Genomic DNA, 18,788 nt, shown 5'->3' with positions numbered 1-18,788 from the left:
TCCCCTACAACAAATTCAGAGATGTGTAAGTGATAAAAAAAACTCCCTGTCTAATTACTTAAATAATAATAAAATCCTCTAAACCAAAGAAATATAAATATCAGTACTAGTCTTTTAGTGATACTATCTTTAGCAACAGCAGGCTTCAAGACTTCATTTCTCATTTCTGAAGGCTGTTCTCATGACTGAGAAACTGCATCTTTTACCTTCTCTCCACTGAGATTCCATGGCTGAACACGGGTGAAAGACAACAAATCTGCTACCGAATGAGGTTTCTTAATTTCACCCACAAAATACAGTCTCAAAAGAAGTCTATCATCTAATTGATGAGTCCTTTATGTGACTTTGCAACTTGAAGTCTTGGGTCTTGGACATCTAATAAAATACATATACTGCTACCGCTGCTTCTAGGTAAACATGCCACCTGGTTTTAATAACAAAAGCAACCTGAATCTGGTCACTTGAAGCAAGGATTGCTTAAGGCACGAACCTGGGTCAACTAATCCTTCAGCAAAGAATATTAGAGAGTGTGTCAGGCAGGAATCACTGAAGCAGGAAGTGGAAGGAGCTGGGGGGAAACATTCTAAACGGGATGAGAGCAGTCATTGAGTTCGCCACACACACCCCCTTCCGCTAGGTACTGCAAAGCCCAAGACTGCAAGCCCCAGGCACCGGCAGCAGCCTGGAAATAAACACACAGACGGCCACGACAGGGCTCCCTGCAAAAAGAGGTCATATCACCTGCCAAGCAAACTGCTCACCTCGGGGATTCAGAAAACTAGGCTTGACAATGGAGATCTGCGCCTCAACAACAGCAGCAGCAAAGCAATAATAAAAACATTAATGACTGCAAACACTTGGTGCCTAATATATACTGGCACTGTTTCTAACAACTTTACATATTATTTTATCTTCACAAGAGCCGGAAAAAGCGATACTATTATTACTACCCCTTTTAACAGATGACCCAGAGAGATTAAATATGTTGCGTTGCCTCACTCAGTGCGGTGGAGACAAGATTAAGCTCCATCCCAAGTAGTATGGCTCAACCCTACGATGCGCAGGCGGTGCCCATGGTCCCCAGGAGCACCCACCGCACTACAACCCAGTTCCTGAGAGTGACCTCAGGGGGATCGCGTTTCCCGTGGGAAGGTACTCATACTACCAGCGCCGTTTTCCCAGCCTCAGGCCTCGTATGTGCGCAATCACGCACCTCCTTCCTGGAACCCTCACCTGGATGCACCTCTTCACCTGCAAAAGTCGTCTGGCCTGCCCAACCTGCGCGCAGTTCCCTGATGTTTTCGTTTTCAAATTCAAACAATGGCGGCGAAGTCAGCGCACGGAACGCTGGGAGTGGGCGGAGCTTCCGGAACGACGCCCGGGAGCGCAGAGGCTCGAGCGGTGGGCTTCCCACCTGCTCCCGGAAGAAGCTTTCAAATCTGGGGCGGGTCTCGGAACGCCGGCAGTCACTGGGCGGAGGGGGCTGGTGGGCGGCCGGCGAGGGGAGGGTTGGGAGTCCGCGCGGAGTCAGGTGTGCAGCGCGGGCTGGGGCGCTGCCTGGTGGCTGCGGCCGGTAGCACCTCTGATGGCACGGACGCCTGTCTCGGATACTATCCTGGAGACGAGCGAAGGCCTGGAGGTGAGGCCGCTGCCACCGCACTTAGCCCCGTGACTCCCCCAGGGACGGGCAGAGGAATGGCGAGCTAGCCTCTGCCCCGGCGTGCCCCTGCAGGAGGGAGCGACTTCGCCTCCCGAGAGTCGCTTAGAATTAGGGCTGCCCGCACCCGGAGGGCCACTTCTTTCGCTGCCTGACCCCACCTGTCATCCCCAGCGGTCCTCATGGACGAAATAAGTTTCCCCCAGAATAGACATTTATAGGCATTTTCTTTTTCCTTCTTCGTCGTCTTTTTTTTTTTTTTTCTTTTTTGCCATTCTGAAAATATAAAGCACCTACCGCTGCCAGGCGCTGTGCTGTGACAGTCTAAATTCCATGCGTAGGCAAGGTCTTTGCTCAAAACGTTAAGTGCCGGCACAAGCCTTATCTGCTTCTTTTAAAGTGATCCTCTTCTTTCGAGTGTGGGGCAATAATATTCATGACAAGCATTTATTACTTAGGCCGACTCTCCCTGCTGTGCTTGATTTTAAAGAAAAATAACTGCTAAGGTTAATTGAAATTTTACCTTGTGCCAGTCATGGTATTAAGCATATAAAGTGGATCGTCTTACTAATCCTGAGAACAGCCCTTTGAGGTAGGTACTATTATTATCCGCATTTTATAGATTCGGAGGAAACTGAGTTCATATGGTTAAGTAATTTGCTAAAAAGCATATGGCTATTAAGGGAGGAGCTGGGAATCAAATTCAGCAGGATAATTTCATAGACCCACCCTCTTACATGTGGTCTTATTTTTTACTATTTTACTTGGTTAGCTACAGTTTTAGAAAACCTACTTTGATGAGCTTAGGGTCTTCCTTACCTTATCATTCTATATATGGCCTTCAGTTTACCCTTTCTCTGGCTAACTTCCCACTGTCTCCTCATTCAGTTCACTTTCTTTTCCCACAAAATCATCATTTGAAGTGAGCGAATTTGGAGTAGAGGAGAGGATGCAGGGCCAGGAGTTAAAATGAACAGAGAAAGTCATTGTAAAGGGGAAGACAGGAGGAAAGATAAAATAGAAACTATGTTTTCCTGTCCAGGCTGAAACTCAAGTCTTTAGTGGGCTCTGTGTCAAAGTCTCCATTGCTCCTTCAGTCATGTCTATCCCTAAATCTGTGTTTCTTGTCATACCTCATAATGCCTTTATTGCTTTTATTTTAAGATTTTATTTATTTATTTATTTATTTATTTATTTATTTATTTGAAAGAGAGAGAGAGAGCACAAGCAGCGGGGAGGGCAGAGGAAGAGAGAGAAGCAGACTCCCTGATGAGCAGGGAGCCCAACCCATGACCCTGAGATCATGACCAGAGCTGAAGCAGATGCTTATGCAACTAAGCCACCCAGGCACCCCTGCCTTTCTTTCTTTTACTAGCTGTTACTGATTCCCACCTCTTGAACCCTCCAGGTGCTATGTTTATTCATTATTTGACAAATACTTATTGAAAACCTGCTATGTGTCAAACACTAGGCTGCAATTTAGGGAAACAGTGGAGGAGAGTAAGCAAAATAGACACTAACCCTCAAGGAGCTTACATTCTAATGGGAGAGATAATCAAGTTAAAAAATACAAATAACTGAGAAATTACAACTGTACTGAGTGGTTTGAAGGAAAATATTCTAAGAGCTGTAAGACTATGTCACAGGGAATCTGAGCAAATAATGTTTGATCTGGATCTCCAGGGCTCATTAGGAAATTAACCAGGTTTTAAAGAGAGAGAGGAGTAAGCATTCCAGGCATAAGACAAATAATACCAGACACAGAGGAAGCAAAAAATAAAAAAATAAAAATCCAATGGATTCTCTTATTTTTATCTCGCTCCCAGAAGCAGCCACACAGTTAAATGCTTGAGCCTTGCCACACTCATTTGGCTTCTGGGTCAGTAAAAAGTCACTTTGTCCTTGTTTACTCCTGACCTTACTAACCACCTGTCTTAATCTCTTTTCTATCTCTTCTACCTAAGCTCTAAATTATGGGCATCCTCAGAGCTTGGTCCTGAGCCCACCTTTTTCTCTCCTCTATAGTCTTCCTCTTGGCAACCTCATCAACTCCCATGGATTTAAGTATCTTTATACTTACTGGTGACTTCCAAATTCCTTGTCCTCTCCAGACCTCTCCTCTGAACACCAACCAGATGCAAATATCTGAGTACCCACTTAACATCTCTACTTGGATGTATAACAGATATCAGTAACTTAATATATTCAATATGGGATGTTGATTTTTCACTTCAAACCCCAAATTCTCTCCTCCCTAATCTCCGTCTCAGTGAATGACACCACCATGTCTCTGCCCAGTTTACTCAAGACAAATAAGAGAATCATCCTTGGATCCTCCTTTTCCCTCAGCAGCCTCACTCAGTTCATAAACAAATGTATCTATTGTGCTTTTGTCTTATAAGTAAAATAAACACCTGTTTCCCTTTTCATTGACCACCATAGCCTCCCAACTTGTCTCCCTGCTTAAGATCCTGCTCTCCTCCCCAACATTCTTTGTAGAGTAACCAAACTAATCTCAAAATGTAAATGATCAAGTCACTCCCTGGCTTAAAGCCCTTCGGTGATTTCAGAAGAAAATCATATTTATATTTTTAAGGGAAGAAAACAGATGCAAAAGAACTTACAAAATACACTAACTTTTGTGTAAGAAAGAAGAAATGAAAGTCTACATATATATATATATATATATATATATATATATATAAATACCACACAGATACACATACGTTTGACCTGCTTTTTAAGAGGTAAGTTCAAAAACTAAATCAGAAAATTAGCTGAAAATGGTTACCTATGGGGATGGAAATGTTTTGCAAGGACTAATGATGGCAGTGTGGCTTCTCTGAATAATGTTTTTTTAAATATAGTTTTGCATTTTCAAAACATTAAATCTAAAGCCATAGAAATAAAAGCAAGCCCTAAAATTTCATACAAAGAAAGAAATGAACATACTTGAATATCAAATTGCCAGCATAACCATAGAGTCAATTAATTGAGCACAGTATACTCCATGAACTGGAGTTAGGAGTTGTGGGATAGAGTGTAAGAGCAAAACAGTGCAAAGAAATCAGTAACTTCACTTAGTAGGTTTGATGTTGAAAGGGATATTGGTACAGCAATTTTGAAACTACTATGCATGCGTTATAGGAAAAAGCAAATGAGTAAATATATTTATGTTGCTTAGAACCGAAGTTCTCACTATGGGAGGAGAAAGATAACAAATATGGAATGATAGAGGCTAAGGAAGAATCCCATAGAGTTGGATTTGAATTGGTGGTAGTAAAATAAAGTTATGATTTTTTTTTTTATCTCAGTTGGTCCATTGACAGGGCCTAGAAGCATAGAAACCCTGACACCCCAGTGAGAATAAGCACACCTAGCAACAAGCCACCCACGTGGTTTCTAAACACCATTCATCACTAAAAGGAATCAGTGCTCCTTGGAGAGAAGGCTGATTCACATCTGGAGCAAGGAAATTGCAAAATGAGCCTGGAACATTCTTCTCAGAAAGCAAAGAAGTCCTTAGAGATTAATAGGGTCATTTCAAAGATATTGGACCTGGATTAACGGAGCTTCTGTTGACCACACTTGGAACAATTTGAGCATTGAAAAGAATAATAATGATGGTGAGAGACCAAAACAGATTTAATTTTTTTTAAGTTCTCTCCATGAAAGAAAGAGGGAGAGATGAAATAAAAACAAAAAGTTCTTCTATACATAAGAATGCTAGTTAATGAATACAAATAAAACAATAAATAGAAAATCCCCATTTTGGGGCACCTGGGTGGCTCAGTCGTTAAGCATCTACTTCGGCTCAGGTCGTGATCCCAGGGTCCTGGGATCGAGCCCTGCATCGGGCTCCCTGCTTGCTTCTCCCTCTGCCTGCTTCTCTCCCTGCTTGTGCTCTCTCTTTCTCTCTCTCCCTCTGACAAATATATAAAATCTTTTAATAAATTGATATGGGTAAACCTTATCAATACATGCCGAAACAGGGGATGAAAGACGCTAAAATCATTGGCTGAAAGGTTGTTGGGGAACAGGACATTAACACTATCTCAAAGAGTGTCCTAGAGACTAGTTCATAATTATCAACATAGAGATTTATTTGTTAGACATACCTTAACTAAATGAGGAAACTTAACATCACCAACAATGGAGCAATTTATCACTTGATGGTATCTGTGCCAGAAATGTTTAACCTAAATCTACTTATGAGGAAACAAAACAAAACAAAAAGAATATAGAACACTTTACAAGACAACAGGCCTAGGTTCTTCAAAAAGTGTCAGGGAAAAAGAAAAAAACAAGGTGGATGATTGCATTAGTCAGGAGACAAACATTACAAATGAAATTCATAAATCTTGTTTGGTTCATAGTTGTTTTTTTTTAAGAAGTAACTACAGAAAAACATTTTGTGGACAGTTGGAGAAATTTAAATATGGACTATATATTAGATGATACTGAATCAATATTAAATTTTTTGGCGTGTGATAATTTGTGACTATGTAGAAGATTGTTTTGGGACAATACTTGCTTCACTATTCAGCCACTTCAAAAGCTTTGGAAAAAAAAATGAAACAAAACAAAACAAGTGAGAGGGAACAAAAAAATAGGACAAGGAAAATGGGACCAAAAAAGCAAAGTGGCAAAAAGTTAATAACTGCTGGATCTAGGTGAAAGGTATAGCGATGTACATTGTGCCACACTTCTAATTTTTAAAAATAACTTTGAGATTTTCTAAAGTAAAAAAGAAAGGAAAGCATTTTCCAATTCTTTACCATGGCCCACTAGGCCCTGCAGGATCACCTACTACCCAACCTCACTTCCCTCGTCCCTTTGTGCAATGAGGCAGTCTGCCCTGGTTACCTCAACCACACCAGGTTCTTTCTCGCATATATGGACCTTTCCATAGGTTGTTCCCTCCTCCCTATTCATCATGTGGCTCACTGCTCTTCCTCCTTTAGATCTCTCTATAATAGTACCTTCTAAGAGAATACTTCCCGGCCACCTTATCACAATGGACCCTTTTTTTTATTTGCAAGCTCAATTCCACTTTCATACTTATTACAATCAGCAGTTATTATATTCATCTGGTTTTTGTTGTCTTTATTATTCCCCCACCTCCTCAAATATAAGTTCTTTGAGTACAAGAACTGTGTTTCTCCGGTCACTGATGTGTCCTCAATGACTGTATAAATCCATGGTGATCAAATAAATATTTGTTGAACAACGAATGAAGGCGGATGTGGCTGGGGTGAAGACCATGGGGAGGGATGGCCGGAAGCAAGTTTGGAGGGACGGGCCAAGACTGGATCCTACAAAACTCAGTCAACTAAGCACTGATTTGGGTCCTTATTCTAAGAACAGTGGGAAACCAGTGGACTATTTTAAGCATGAGCACAATACAATCTAATTTGCCTCTGTGTTTTGAAAAGGTTAATCTCCTGGAGCAGAGAAAAGAGGCAGCCAAGGAAGAATTGCTGAACCAGTTAGGAGACTACTGCAGCCATCCCAGCAAGAGATGATAATGTGGACTCAGGGGATGGCAGAGCAGACACAGAAAAGTGGACAGGTTGCAGAGGTATTTTTTCCCTATATTTTCCATTTCGGCACCAGCCACTGGGTTTTCCCTTAGAAACAGAGCCAACTTGACAGAGATGCTTCAAATTTCGTCCCCATTCCAAATAATCCCATCTGTCCCCTTGAAGTGAGCATTAGCATAAGATGGAGAAATTGTTAAATTACATCAAGCTGATTTCCTTCCCTCGTCACAGCCTCTGCTGGTAATAGCTACCAGCCACAGCTAACTTTCCACGTGCCAGAGACTGTTCTAAGCACTTTACACTCACTTAATCTTTTTTTTTTTTAAAGATTTTATTTATTTATTCATGAGAGACAGAGACAGAGAGAGAGAGGCAGAGGGAGAAGCAGGCTCCCAAGGAGCAGGAAGCCCGATGCGGGACTCGATCCCAGGACCCTGAGATCATGACCTGAGCCGAAGGCAGACGCTCAACCATCTGAGCCACCCAGGTGCCCTACACTCACTTAATCTTAATGGTAACCCTGTGAGGTGTTTTGTTGTTGTTATCATTCCCAAGAGATGAAGGATCAGGACATAGAAGTTTATTATGAATAAGTGCAGAGATAACCAATAGAGGAAGAAAAAATAACCACAAGGAAAGAACAGGAGAGAAAACTGAGGCAAGGAGCTAGTAAAGAGTAGTAAAGTTACCATAGAGGTTAACATGGAAGTGTTAAGAAGTTTAATTCAGGTAATATTTGTAAAGTACTTATAAAAGTGCCTAACACATATTTAATAGTCACCTCTTAAATGTGTGTAAATAGTAAACAATGGAATTAGAATTGGAATCTGGGTAGTCTGGCTCCAGAGGGTGTACAGTTAACCACTGCATTCTATGGCCTCTCAAAGTTTAGACCCAACAACCCTGTAATTCTACTAAAAGAAGACCCAGTGCCTCCCTTCTGTGCAAAGCCACCACCAAAACTGGGACTGACATAGTTTTTCAGCCCTTAAACTGAGTATATATTGATTACAAAAGTTTGAATGGCAGATTCAACAAAAATTTGTCAAGTATCCAATATGTATCAAATGTTTCTACCCTTAAGAAGCCTTCAGTCCAAAGTAAGCCCTTCTCAGTCTGAGATTTCAAGAATAATTTCTTAAGGTACCCAATATGTGTAATGCATTAATTTCTCTCCTTTGCATCTAGAGTGGTACTACTTCTGTACCATCTGAGAACATTGAGAAAATAATCAACACAAATAATTTTATATGCTCTGTGGTTTATGTGGGGAACCCCATGTACAATTTCAAAACAGTATGACTAGCATTGTGATAGTAGTATACAAAGAACAATAGGGGCAGTGTGAGTATAGTTTAAGAGTAAGAGCTCTCGGGCGCCTGGGTGGCTCAGTCAGTTAAACGGCTGCCTTAGGCTCAGGTCATGATCCAAGGGTCCTGGGATCAAACCCCGCATCGGGCTCCGTGCTCAGTGGGGAGTCTGCTTCTTCCCTCCCTCTGCCTACCACTCCCCCTGCTTGTGCGCTCTCTCTCTCAAATGGATGAATAAAATTCTTAAAAAAAAAAAGAGGGGCGCCTGGGTGGCTCAGTCGTTAAGCGGCTGCCTTCGGCTCAGGTCATGATCCCAGGGTCCTGGGATCGAGCCCCGCATCGGGCTCCCTGCTCCGCGGGAAGCCTGCTTGTCCCTCTCCCACTCCCCCTGCTTGTGTTCCCTCTCTCGTTGTGTCTCTCTGTCAAATAAATAAATGAAATCTTTAAAAAAAAAGAGAGCTCTGAAGTCAGACAGACTTGAGTTTGAATATATGCTCACTTATAGGAAGTGACCTCAGGAAGAATATTTCACTTCTTCAAGTCTCTTGAAGTTGTGAAGATTTAAATAGTGCATGTGAGTCATTTAGTGCAGTCCTGACACATAGTAGATTTCATAATGGGGGTTGTTTTTATTGGATCTACTTCATAGGCCCTAGAATGCAAGCTCCTGAGTATGTGTCTTGGCCACTAGAGCCCTGACACCTGAAACAGTGCCTTGCATGAAACACACACTCGATAAATATTTTTCAATTTCATAAACGTCATCTACCAGGGAAGATTTCTTAAAATGCCACGTGGGCTAAAATGAATGAATGGGATTTGCGGGGAACTGCCGAGGGAGGCAGTTTCAGGCAATGAAAACATATGAGGCAATGAGAACAAAGACAAGAACATGCCAAAGTTTCCAAAACTATGCACTACTGTGAGTATGTAGTTCATTGTGACTGTGAGTGTCACTAATGTGGATGACAACAGGAAATGAAAAAAGTAGGCTGGGCCTAGATCCTAAAGGGCCCTGTATGACATGCTAAAGAGAGTGGGAATTATATTCTCTGAGCCATAGGAGGTTGTAGAGACGTGGAGGGAAAAGTGGAGGAAGAGAAGCAATGGGGAGAACTGGGTCTATAACATCTCAATCTTACAATGTGGCAGCCAAGAGATGAAGGATCAGGACATAGAAGTTTATTATGAATAGGTGCAGAGATAACCAATAGAGGAAGAAAAAATAACCATAAGACTCTGGCTAAATGCTTGTCATTGTAGGAAGTAAATAGATAATATCCATAATTGATATGGGAAGAAATAAGATTAGGAGCATGCTATTCAAAGATATGTATGGTAATTGCCAAAAGAACTAAAAACAAATCGTAAGAGTGGTTGCCTCTGGGGAGCAGGACTGGAGGTGTGGAATAGGGGAGGGTATTATAAGCTCTTCTTAAATTTGTAGTAAACATTTTTTAAAGGATTGCATCAGAGGAAAGATATCATTCTTTTATTAAGCACTTACTGTATGTCAAGCCGTAAAGACCCCATCACCTCCTTAGTGAATGAGGCTCCCCACTCATGAGCCTGCAGAGATTGTACCACTGGCTACCTTTCTAGAACACACTAGACTAGTACTTGTCTGAAAGCTCCTGTGCTTTCTGTTCCATCTGTTCTTTCCAAATGTCTTGGCATTACTAACTCCTTATTATTCAGTGTTCATTCAAACACCTTTCCCAATGAGGCTATCTTGCCCACCCTACCTGAACTTGCTCCCTTCACCCCTCAACCAATTACTTTCTATCACATTGGCCTATTTTACCTTCTAATAGCACTTACAACAACTGAAATCACCTTATTTATTTGTTTATGCTATATCTTCCCTACCACAATGTAAGCTTACAAGACTGGGATCTCATCCATCTTGTTTACCACTATATCCTTAGTACCCACAACAGTGCCTGGTAAATAGTAGATGCTCAATAAATATTTGTTCAGTGAATGAAGTCTTGCAGGCATTCTATGGACCTCTAACATTCTATAATGTCCTTGAAGACTATGATAGTATAGCATTTATTTTTAATTTTTTTTTCTTGTGTCCCTAGTACCCAGGCACAGGGCCTCGTTCAAAATATGAGCTATTGTAAGTTTTCATTAGGTATTCAAAGAAGTTTATTATTTGGATGTATAAATGAATTAATGCTGTGTACTTTCTTATATGCCATCTCATTAGCCTTAACACCCTAGTATTTCCTAATAAAAATATATACACATTTAACCAGGAATGGGTTTCCCACTGTCTAGACCCTTCCAAGTGCCAAAGCTGGGGCTTCTGCTTCTAGTCCGTCTTCAGGGTCCTCTGGTGGTGAGGGAACTCATACTGTTTTGAAATGTGTGTCCTGTTGACACGGGTGAAATCCACAGAGAGCAGGTCAAGTGGGAGCCTAGCAAAGTTTTAGGGCACAGGTGGACATCCCTCACCTGGATAGTGCAAGAAGCCAAGTGCAGGTGCTATACGGGCCTCACCAGTGATGACAACAGCACTTACGGCTCCTCTACAGAGTGGCACACTCATTCAAATGTTGGGGGTGGTCTGCAGTCACTGGCCAGCAACCATCTCTTCACATGGGCTCTCTCTTCCGCTCCGCCCTTTTTTGGAAGTCAGTCGATTGGATATTAACGGTTTCTTTCTCTTTGTATCCTTAATCTAACAATCTTAGTTCTCCACCAGTCGACACAGAAAGACCTAACCACATGGAAGTGTGGGGCAAGAAAGAGAAGCTCAGCACTAACATTTCAAGACCTTTTGTCACTGCTCACAACATAGCAAATGAGAAAAACCACAACATTCCATTACCAAAATGGAACTACTTAAAACCAAAATGGCACTATTTATAGATCATATCTCACACTGTTCTGAAAATAGCACAGGGCAGTGCTGGTGGACCTCACATACATATCCAACAACAATTATAGACTTCCTGCTACATTTATCCATTCCAAAGAGTTTTATTTCTGATGACCTATTTTAAGATTCTAGCTTCCTGAGAAGGAGGAAGTAGGATCATGCCAAGATGATCTTTTTATTATAGAAAATATTACGCTTTTCAGATCTCAATTACTAGGGAAAATAATGATGTCATGAATAGTATGGCCATTTTTGGTTAAAGAAAGCCATTGAACTACTGTGATTAATTGATAAATAATGAGACCAATTTCAATAAATCCCTCAAAAAATACAGTCTTTGCTGAATGCCAACAGGCCCTTAGTGATTGGGAGGAAGGAAGGAGAGGGAGGGAAGAAGGAAAGAAGGAAAATGAGAAAGAAGGAAAAAGAAAAGAAATGCATTGTTTTCAGTTATCTAAAGGAATATTTTTGAGTCTTTGGTCACAGAGATATAGAATATTAGGGACATATAACGGACCCAACAAATGATCTGGTTCAACTTTTTCATTTTATAAGGGGGAATAAAACAAGGTTCTGAAAAATTAAGTGACATGCCCAAGCATTCATCCTTAGTGAATGGCAAAGTCGGAATAGGAATACACAGCACATAACCAATTTCCTAAAAAATAGATAGACAAGAAAAAATACCAAGTTATAAATAATTAGTATAGTACGATCTCATATTAGCAATTTTGAGGCTAGCACACATTTTTTAAAAATACATGAACAAGCTCCTCTTTAGCAATCAGAAAATTGGCATTGTTTCTTTTTACTTCCCAAACTACTTTCATCCCAATTCCCCCAGAATTTTACCCTAATATAAATTTTTTACCCTAATGAAGTGTCTGTGTTAAAAAGGCTTTTATTAATCACCTTATCATGTCTCTCAAACAAAAATCCTTACATGGATTTTATTTTTTTATTCCCTCTAAGTTAAAAGCACAGTTCTGTAGTTATCATGACAATTATTATTATTATACCAGTAATTAAAACTATAAATATATTAAATATTTTTGATAATTACTAACATTTAAGTAGAAGTTTTCAGAGATGTACCTCGTGCTGAGATTGATGGGGATTTATTTTTCCATTAGTTCATGTGCTCATGGAAGAATATTATATCTAAAATGGGACAGATTATCACTTCTAGTGCTGTTTTTCGTTTTTATATATGTAAGCATAAATTTGCCTTATACACAAAAATAGTGTAGGAATAGAAAGACTTTATGGCAACACCACACAATTCTTTAAACATCTTTCAAATTAGATGCCAAAAACAAGAGTGATTTATTATCTGAAATTATTTTTAAAGACTTATCACCTAACAGTTCAATTAGGTCCTCTTTTAGTTTTGTTGAAAGCTATAAACTAGAAAGAGTTTTATTACACAGACATCAGACTCTCGATCTCTTAAACTATACCAAAAAGGCTTTATCAAAAATTAGCAAGTAACTATTAATTATACCTTTTACTCTTTTACCAGTGGCACTTCATTTAAACCAATATACTCAGTAAAAATTGGAAAATTGTTTTCAGTATCTGTGCAAATGCAGTATTTTTTATAAAATTTCTTTCATTGTGTGTTTGAAATATATTTATGATTAAATGATACAGGAGCGCCTGGGTGGCTCAGTTGGTTGAGTGGCTGACTCTTGATTTCAGTTCAGGTCATGATCTCAGAGTTGTGGGATTGAGCCCCAAGTCCGGCTCCGTGCTCAGCAGGGAGTCTGCTTGAGGATTCTTTCTCTCTCTCTCTCCCTTGCCCCTCCCCCTGCTCATGCTCGTTCTTTCTCTCTGTCTCTCTAAAATAAATAAATAAATCTTTTTTAAAAAGATTAAAATGATACAGATCTAATATAATTAATTTTACATTAGTTAATTAAAACAAATACGTTTTTTATTACTTAATTTGCAGTAATGCAATGTAGTATCCAGCTAAAACTAGAAGTTATTGATGAAGCAAGACCTATGAGAGTAGGTATTATATTCTTTAAGAAATGTATATATGCATAATTTGAATTCTGATATTAAATTTTTTAACACAATTGAGAGCATGCTTTAAAAATCAGAAATAAAGTCATTAATTGCATTAGACATCACAACCAAACTTTTCTTATGGTTTAATAAAAGATAAAGCTATATACTAATTAGAGTAATTAAAACAACTCCACACTGTTTCTCATTCATTTCATATATAGCCCCTTGTGAGTAGAGTGACTACCCTGGGCAATTGCTTTCAAAATACTGGCTTGGTTCCTTTCAGTTGGTGATCTGCAGTATTGACCTACACAGACCTAGCAGAAGGGAAAGAGAGAACTTGAATAAGGGTGCCAGAAGGATTTCTAACTAGGCCTGGAAGTGATGTACATTATTGCTGCTCATATTCCTTTGGAAGGAACCCAATCTAACTGCAGGGGAGAATGGGAAATGTGGTTTTCCTACACACTCAGGAAGAGGAAACCAGTTGATGAGCATATAACCAGTCTCTGTCACATAGCTAATAACTAATTGGTCCAGCAGCTAGCAAATTCATATGTTGTTATTGGGAGATAATACAAATTAAATAATTCAGAAGAGTAAATGAAGTGGAAATTGACTATAATCAGAGTAAATATCCCATGATCTGATTTGATAAAATAGGTTTAACTACTACTTTATTGGATGATATATAACTAATCTGTGAGAAATCTTGTAAAAATTTTATCTGTGAGTGTTAACCAATGTCTCTTTTAAAAGTTGGTATTTCTAAAAAACATTTCAGTTACACACTTAGAAATAATCAGCATTGCTACCACTACCGTTCAGGCTGTTTGGAGGTGCTTTTCTTTTCCAGCTAAAGACAAATGCCAAGATGAGTATTTTTTAGATAGCTGAAAAGAATTGCTTACATTTTAAAAAAGCTTTTTTTTTTTTTTTAAGATTTTATTTATTTATTTGACAGAGAGAGACACAGCGAGAGAGGGAACACAAGCAGCGGGAGTGGGAGAGCGAGAAGCCGGCTTCCCGTAGAGCAGGGAGCCCGATGTGGGGCTCGATCCCAGGACCATGGGATCATGACCTGAGCTGAAGGCAGACGCTCAATGACTGAGCCACCCAGGCGCCCCAGGCTTTTGTGTGTGTGTGTGTGTGTAAGCTCTTTTCTTTGCTATCAGAGAACTCACTCTCAAGAGCATCGCATTCTTTGATAGTAGTCCAAAAAAAGCCAGAGACAGTCACCCCACTGCTCATTCTAATTTAATTCAGAGTATCCCAACACTGGCCAAAATACTCTGGTTCCAAAGCAACAGCTGGCTCTTAATAGAAATATGTATAAGAAAGACAAGCATTAGGCAGGTTTCTATGTGCTTTAATTGTTCAAGGAGACTTCCCCAAAACCAGCAATTTGAATTGTTCTTTTGTTGGGCAACCAGGAGATTTTTTACTCCTTGGAGAAACGCACTGTAAAGTAGGTTAGACTGTTGTGAAGGGAGAGGTGAGAATGCAGAATGTTTGCTTAGGAAAAAGGAAAGAGTATGTTGAAGTAAGAGGAAAAAATAGGTAGGGCGTTAGAAGTTTGTGACACTAGGCAAGGTCAACAGACCTTTCTGAATCTGATGTTTCTTAAATACCAGCTTTTCTGTGTGCCAGCCTGGCACGTAGAAGATACCCAGTAAATGGTAGTTATTAGTACAATCGAACAGGAGAGACCAGTGTTGAAAAGTAATATGAGAGCCCTCTTGCCCCACCTAACAAATATGATCTCTTCCTGTCCTAAGGGAGAGAATACTCATTAGATTTTATACACATCTCATATTTACTTCTAGATTTTAAACTCTTCTGCGATCACAGGACCTGTGCTTTACTCATTTTATAAACCCCTCAGCCCTAAGGACTGTTCTTGCACCTAATGGGAAAAGGGAAAAGGACTTGGGACTGAATCAACAGTCTTGGGTCTTCTACAATACAGGCACTCCCCGCCTACCTACCCCCGACACACACACTTTTTGAAAGTTCACATTTTTTTTTAAAGATTTTATTTATTTATTTATTTGAGAGAAAGAGAGAGAGAGTACACACGAGCAGGGGGAGGGGCATAGGGAGACGGAGACGCAGACTCCCCGCTGAGCAGGGAGCCCCATGCGGAGGCTGGGGGCGGCACCATCTCAGGACTCTGGGATCATGACCTGAGCTGAAGGCTGACGCTTAACCCACTGAGCCACCCAGGCGCCCCCGAAAGTTCACATTTTGCCACTTCCCTTTTACAAAAGATCTATATTAGCACCTGTTTTTGCTAAACAAAAGAAATCCAAAGAGGATTTTTGCTGTCCTGAGAAAAAGCGAAAACAGCATTCAGCCTTTGTTTCAGAGCTAGTCGTTACTGGGGCAGCACGGGCCCCAGCGATGACAGTGGTGCCACCAAGTTCCTTCTCCAGGAACTACACTCCGCGCCTCAGGATCCAGCCGCCGTACCTTTGAACTGTCTTGTCCATGAGCATTTGTGCTTCATCTAGATTTATTTTGTGCATTTGTTAGCTGTATCCTAAGGTATCAGAAAAGCCTAGGAGAGGTTATTTTTGGGGTCTGGGCACCCTCAAAAAATTTTCCATATGAATTAATGGTAATTGTATTTATGCTTTATGCCATTTGGCTTAGGAAAGTTTTCATAGAACACTCTACTTTCAGATAGCAGGGAAAACCAGTAGTTCGTATTAGATGTTTGATGAAGAAGAGCTAAACAAATAACGGGGGTGATGAGAATGAGTAAGAAAAACTGGCTCTCGAAAAAGAACTCATAAAATAACACATGAAATAGGGCCCAAAGCACAGAAGTCATTCAAAATTCTCATGAATTCTAAGTTGAAGGAAATTTAGTAGTAGTAGAGTATCTAAAATATGTTTTAATTCTGAACTTGATTAACAATAATTCTGATTCCCACTTGGGATATATAATTTGTGGAACAGTTAAAAAAACAAACCAAAAACCTTTCAAATGAGTGGATATTTAAGGGAAATTTGTGGGAGTGTTTGGGACATAAACAGAAATGAGTAGTTTTCTTTCAGTTTTCCTGATTGCTCATTGTGGAGCAATAAGTAACTAGGCAGATAAGTACCAAACAGATAATTTGGTACAAAAAGAAACATCTATATTCAATGACTAAGTTTAGCATGTCTAACCACTTCTTGCCAAGACATCTTCACATTATCCAGCATGAGGGTCAGCTACTGATTATGCCAGTCAAACAGCCAAGAATATCAGGTTCCTTTGCTAAAAATATTTCAACTCAAATCATCTTGGCAGACAATGATACCAAAATAAAAAGTCTTTGTTCAGTAAAGTGACCAAATTTTAGGAGACTGAATAGAGGCAGAAAAGACATAATAGCTGCATTACCTTGGGCAAGTTACTAATTGAGCCTCAGTCTTTCAGCATAAATATGATATTTTTTAATACAAGTCCATAATCTCTACTCCGCAATTCCAAAACAGGATAAAGCAAAAACTCTCTGAAACATGCAACTATGTTTGTTAAGTCTGGCACCAGGACGATTTGGCAGCAAAGCCCACTGTGGACAAACATGAAGCTTCAATTATGTCTCAGCACTCCTGTTCGTCATACACACCCTCTGCTGTTTGCTGACACTTTGTGACTTGGGGATTAACTTTACTGTGAAAATGCCCAAAAGAGTTAAAGACATGCCTATGGGTAATAGTGAGAAGAAGAAAAGGAAGCATCAGTCTTTATGCATAGCTCAGAAAGTGGAGTTATTACAGAAGATTGATGGCAGCGTGTCTGTGAGACATCTTACTGAAGAATATGTTGTGGAAACGACCACCATCTGTGACTTCAAGAGACAGAAAGATGAGCTGTTGAAATTGTGTAGTGACAGTCATAACCAAGAACTGATGAAAAATAGAAAAACATTGCATAAGGCCAAAAACAAAGATCTTGACCATGTGTTGATTGAACGGATTCGACAACAAAGAAGTAAAGATATGCCACTGACTGGTTTGTTGGTCATGAAACAAGCTAGAATATACCATGAAGAACTGAGGATTGAAAGTGTAATTATTCAGAAGGCTGGCTGCAGAAATTTAAGAAGTGTCATTGGTATCACGTATCTTAAAATATGTGAAAAAGCTCCTACTGATTATAAAACCATTGTTGAATTTGCTAAGATAATATCTGATTAAAACCTTAGCCCTGAACAAATTGACAATGCTGATGAAATAGCTCTGTCCTGGTGCTATTTTCCTAGAAAACCTTAACAATGGCTGAAAAAGGGCACCAACAGATTTCAAGGATGCCAAGCAAAGGTTGACTATTGGGTGTGCTAATGCTGCAGGCACACACAAGATGAAATCAGCAGTGACTGGGAAAAACCTATATCCAAAGTATTTAAAAGGTGTGTGCAGGGACACCTGGGTGGCTTTGTCAGTTAAGCATCTGCCTTCAGCTCAGGACATGATCCCAGAGTCCTGGGATCGAGCCCCGTATTGGGCTCCCTGCCCAGCGGGGAGCCTGCTTCTCCCTCTCCCTCTGCTGCTCCCCCTGCTTGTCTCTCTCTCTCTCTGTCAAATGAATAAATAAAATCTTCAAATAATAAATAAATAAATAACTCATTATTGCCAAAAGTTTATCCGCCGAAAGTAAGTTGGAAGAAGTTGGAATTTCCAACTTGGAAGTTCCAGTAAGTTGGAAGAAGCTGACACTGAAGAAATGCTGAACACTGATAATGATGCACCCATCGTGCCTTCTTTCAGTGATGGGGAAATTGCTGAGATGTTGTTAAATACAGATAAGTATGAAGATAGTAGTAATAATGATAATGATTACAACGGCGAAAAAAATCTCCATAGAGCATATGGTGAAAATGTGTGACCGATTAATTGCTAGCCTTGAACAATGTGCATCTGTCAGTGAGCAAGAGATCATGGCAGTTTATTCAATTAGAGAGAAACTGCTTAGACCGAAACCTACGCTAAGGAGACCAGTGACACGGGAAAGTCTGTAGAAAGGCCCCTTGTGGTAATGCCTCTTTGTCGCTTGAGAATCCCATTTGTGGCTCATCCTCAGATGTCCAGCCCCAGCCTGGTTTCACAGACAATACTAACCCCTTCTTTAAGATTCTCAAATAGGGCGCCTGAGTGGCTCAGTCGGTTAGGTGTCTGCCTTCAGCTCAGGTCATGATCCCGGGGTCCTGGGATCGAGTCCCGCATCGGGCTCCCTGCTCTGCGGGAAGCCTGCTTCTCCCTCTCCCACTCCCCCTGCTTGTGTTCCCTCTCTCTGTCAAAAAAATAAATAAAATCTTAAAAAAAAAAGATTCTCAAACAACCAGAAGTGATGAATATTTCTTGCCTGTGTTATAGGT

The 18,788-nt window shown here is 40.2% G+C and overlaps 1 protein-coding gene and 1 long non-coding RNA gene across 5 annotated transcripts in view; one reads left to right on the top strand and one right to left on the bottom strand.

Moving 5' to 3' along the window:
• Positions 1 to 1,378, bottom strand: part of KIF20B (kinesin family member 20B) — a 78,804-nt gene extending 77,426 nt beyond the window's left edge. For all 4 annotated transcript variants that reach the window (XM_045878388.2, XM_064594999.1, XM_064595000.1 and 1 more), the window contains exon 1: positions 1,234 to 1,378. The gene's annotated coding sequence lies outside the window, so the exon portion shown is untranslated. The remainder of the gene's footprint in view (positions 1 to 1,233) is intronic.
• A 134-nt stretch (positions 1,379 to 1,512) lies between these two features.
• Positions 1,513 to 18,788, top strand: part of LOC123846659 (uncharacterized) — a 28,969-nt gene continuing 11,693 nt past the window's right edge. Inside the window, exons 1-2 of the long non-coding RNA XR_006791346.3 lie at positions 1,513 to 2,249; positions 7,093 to 7,238. This is a non-coding gene — a long non-coding RNA (uncharacterized LOC123846659). The remainder of the gene's footprint in view (positions 2,250 to 7,092; positions 7,239 to 18,788) is intronic.

Source organism: Mirounga angustirostris, unplaced genomic scaffold (assembly GCF_029215605.1).
Source record: "Mirounga angustirostris isolate CCGP_5_RB_7025 unplaced genomic scaffold, mMirAng1.0.hap1 SCAF_6, whole genome shotgun sequence".
In the NCBI taxonomy this organism is placed as follows: domain Eukaryota; kingdom Metazoa; phylum Chordata; class Mammalia; order Carnivora; family Phocidae; genus Mirounga; species Mirounga angustirostris.
Note: the sequence above shows the minus strand (reverse complement) of the source record. Positions and strands in the feature narration are given on the sequence as shown.